The sequence below is a fragment of the Trachymyrmex septentrionalis genome, unplaced genomic scaffold (genome assembly GCF_001594115.1).
Source record: "Trachymyrmex septentrionalis isolate Tsep2-gDNA-1 unplaced genomic scaffold, Tsep1.0 scaffold97, whole genome shotgun sequence".
Taxonomy (NCBI): Eukaryota; Metazoa; Arthropoda; class Insecta; order Hymenoptera; family Formicidae; genus Trachymyrmex; species Trachymyrmex septentrionalis.
Genome location: NW_017306160.1, coordinates 3,142,997 through 3,147,392, shown reverse-complemented (window position 1 = coordinate 3,147,392; position 4,396 = coordinate 3,142,997). Strand labels below are relative to the sequence as shown.

Genomic DNA, 4,396 nt, shown 5'->3' with positions numbered 1-4,396 from the left:
AATATAATATAAGACTTTTTTATATATCTGTATGTTATAATTAAATTAATATTTCCTTCAATTCTACGCGATTATATAATCAGAATAACACGTTAAAATTAAAGCTATTATAGATTTCTCGTTTCATTGTCGATACAGCGCTTTCTTTATCACAGTATATAGTAGCTTCAAACGCGTTTATGCCTACATCTTCAGATGGCAGTAGATACACGCTGAAAGCCATATGTTTTGAGTGAATATTGTAATTCAAAAAAACGTTTCGCTGGATGAAGCAAGAGTTTTACTTATACATTTACGTTAAAGGGAAAAAGAAAAAAATTTTTTTTATGCAGTCATTCATAAAATATTGTTAAAAATTAGTAATTCTAAATAGAATTCATGATTATCAAGTGGCCTCGATGTGGCCAATTGTCGATAATAATAATAAAATATAAGTAGATTTAGAATTAGTTGCAATAGTACTTTTAAAGTTTTTTTAAATTTTTGAATCACAGATTTGTGCGTGTTATTTGCTTTTTTGTTTTTTTTTTAGAATTTAGAATTTAGAATCTTTATAGAGTTCTCTCTCTCTTTTTCCAACGCTCGATAAATATTTATATATCTCCTTTTAAAGATGTTAAACGATACAAACAAAAGCCATTATGATTTTTAGGGAAAATAGAGTTGAGTTTGCTGCTATGATTAATTTCCAAATAAAAAAAATTTTTTTTTTGTTTTTATTTAAACTTGCTTGTTGCTTTTTACTCCGTAATATTTCTTGGGAGGGCGTTAGAGTGCATGGAAGATCATTTAAATTACAAAAAAAAAACGGTTTTCAATTCTATGTTCTCATCGCAGCGATGTAACAATTACGGATTGATTGTGTTCTTAGAACGGTTTTATATTAATTATTATATAGTAATAATAAAAATATATTTTTCCACTTTCACTCTACTTCTATTTTTTGACAATTTGCTACATTACCAGCTATTGGTTAAGATAAATCAAGTTTATTTTATTAGTTAAAAAGAAAATTGCAGCAAAGCATATTAGCGTTAAGTAGTAAAAATGAATTGGCACAATAAAATTTTCCAGAATAGATTATAAATTGTTTGTAAAATTGTTGTGATTGTTTACAAATTTCATTGATTACAATCTCGAATAGATTTTTTTTTAAATAAAGAGTTTTGTATGGCGCTTACTTTTCACACTGATTTTTGATTTTAGACTTGTCAACCTAAGGGTTTAAAAAGAAACGTGAAGAATATAAGCAGCTCATGCCTTCAAAGGTTGTAAACGTAGATACTTTGTCATGTCCGGTTGCGAGCATCACTATGGCTTATTTCTGTTATGCGTCCCGCATGAAGCTCTAACGACTCAATTTATTAAATGCGGGATCAAAGGATAGCGTGCCGGTATTGCGGGCGTTATGTCTGCGCACATACATTTGTATATACGATGCTTTGTCCAACAACGGTTGGCAATTTTATCGTGTCGACAAAAATGGGAACGAGCCCATGTAGAATCATAAACTTATGAAATTATATTGTAAAAAATTCTGTATAAAAATATATATGAATAAAAGTAAAAAGTCAGGAAAATCATTTAATTATTTATTCATACTTTTGATATAAAATATTATAATTATTTTATCATCATCTTTTAAATTAACTTTGCTTTATTAAATAACGTGACATTAAATTATTTTCTGTTTCCATCGAACGTTCGAAGAAAATTATTTTCTGCCGTAGGTGCTTATAAATTATTAGTTAACGATGCAATATTGAAAATATTATTAGGAAACCATCAATTCAGATTTAATTTTGTTACATAATTACATTACATCATGATATATATTATAGATTTCATTTATATTTATTTTTTTCTTTATTACGATTTTAAAACTAGTATAAAACTAGTATGTCTACAAAAACATTATTAAAAATTTCCAGTGCAGTTATTTAGAAAAAAATCAATGAAATATAACTTCTTGCACGTGGCATTCGTGATGGCTGAATTTTTTATCGATTATTCGTTAAATCTCTGTTATTGGTTTGGAGTTCTGTGGAGCGTGCAAGTCTTTTGTCAAACTGAAAACAAAAAATTCGAACCGAGAACAGTTGGTGCACTATACTGACATCGATATTCGACAAGAAAGTTTGTAGCAAAAATCATAAAGGATTATATAATTGGATCTTAATTACACAACAATAAGAGTGACTATTTAATTTATAATTGATTTATATCGACTGCATTAAATAACCGTATATTTTATCGACAGTTTACTTAACTTCTATAATTTGTAATAGCGCTATAGTGTTCGTTCGTTCGTTTTATTAATTAATAAATAATTACCTTTTTATGAATTTATAATTCTAATTACTGATCTGTATGTATTTTTCATAAAAATGCATAATAATTTTTTCATGTCTTCTTTATAACAATGTTTTATCTTACATAATACTTATGAAAAATTATTTATGGCGTTCTATAATTGAGATTTTATCATTTATTATTTTATTTAAATAATTGTAAAGTTAAACTACAAGTAATACAAAAAACTTTACTTAAAAAAATGTTTATATAAAATAGTAAGTTAATTATTATCGATTACGAATATCGGTTAATTTTTTTTGCATATATTAATTACATTATCTCTAAAAAAAAGCACGATAATACAGCTAACGAATAATTTCTACTATTTTAATTAATTTTCCCAATTAATAACGAAATGGTCGGAATTTATCACTTATAATTATTATATTAATTATTTTGGATTAATTATTTAAATAAAATTTTTAATTGAAAATTTTATATAAATTCGAGCACTTTATAGCATCAATAAATTTTATACATGCAACGGCATTGAAAAATCAAACTTTAATAAAATTTCATATATAAAACATTTAATTGTAACATCCATTTTTCGTGATAAAAAAAACACAAGTTTTTTTTTCCCCATTTAGCTATAAAATATTATGTGTAATTAAAAATTTACGAGGCAATCCGTTCTTTGTCGCCTGGAAGGTAAAACGAAAACGCCGCAGTCTTCTGGGAAGATCATCGAGCGCCGTTATCGCTGTGAAATAACGCGAATATAGCCATGAGCACTCAGATCTTCACGAGCGTCGAAACTCGAAATATCGCTTGTTGCGAGTTAAGTATCTCGATATACACCATACATACGTGACGAAGACGACGACGACGACGACGACAAAGAGTACGCGCAATTTTATAAAGCGTCGCGAGTGCTTTTCGTGAAAAAATCGGTGGAACCGGTTACACCCGCTCACCTCACGCTCTCGCGCACACGCGTACACAGCCTACTTTACTGTTTACGCGAGAACACGCGCAGGTGCGTATGTACGTTACGCGCGCACCTTCCATTGCTCCACCCGATAACGAACAACGGATCTTTGATAGTTAAGTGTCTGAAACTACTCGAAGGAAAATGTATTTCAGATGCTATCTCTACTACTCGTATCAGATTCCAGAGCAGAATCCTGTTTACAACCTTGTAATTTTGATATTACGCGCACGCATTTTAGTATATATTTTACATTTATTTCTGATTATATTTCATGTTTTACGTGACACATAAAACGAACTAAAAGTTTTATCTGAAATTTTGATATAAATTGTAAATTGTCCAAAGGATCTTAATTGCTTGCTATTGACGTTTTAAAGAACAGATTTTAATTGACAATTTTAATATTTCTTTTGTTTGAAATGCGGAGAAGATGGTTTTAGAAATAAGTTTACTTTCCTAAATATTTAGTAAGTATTACCAAATATATAATAATATAAACAATCGTCTAGTAATAATTGCTAAATATTATTTAGAAAAGTAAATTTATTTTAGTTTATATTAATCGACATTTCATTGGAACTATTAATTTCATTCATTCAATATTTAATAGCTATTATCAGACTATTTTTTAGTGTGATACGTAAAACGGCTTTTTTTGCGGAATCTACTTCAGGCGTACTAAATTAATGGAGAATGTCGTTATGAAAGTTAAATTTATCGGCTTCCCAAGGCAAGTTTATGTGCATGGTAATTAATTTGGATCAATAATCGTTTCGTTATTTGTTTCGTCTGATTTATGCCCATTTCTATCAATATAGTTTAATTTTAATCTCGGTTTAACAAACTATATCTTTTTTTTTAAATTTAATAAAGATGAAGAATATGTTAAACCGAGATTGAAATTAATTTACATTGGTAAAAACATACATCGAGAGTTGTGAATGTAGTTGTAAAAATAGACACCAATCAAGAGTCGAATTCGAGGAGAATGTTTGACATTCAGAAAAGAAATGAAGGATCATCTTTCATTTTCTCATTATGCAAGATTCTGTGCTCTTGTCCTTTATGATCATATGTATACAAAAAATAGTAGATCTCAAATATATA

At 28.2% G+C, this 4,396-nt stretch overlaps 1 protein-coding gene across 1 annotated transcript in view; it reads left to right on the top strand.

Moving 5' to 3' along the window:
• LOC108756282 overlaps positions 1 to 4,396 on the top strand; it is a 170,659-nt gene that overhangs the window by 3,471 nt on the left and 162,792 nt on the right. The window lies entirely within an intron of this gene.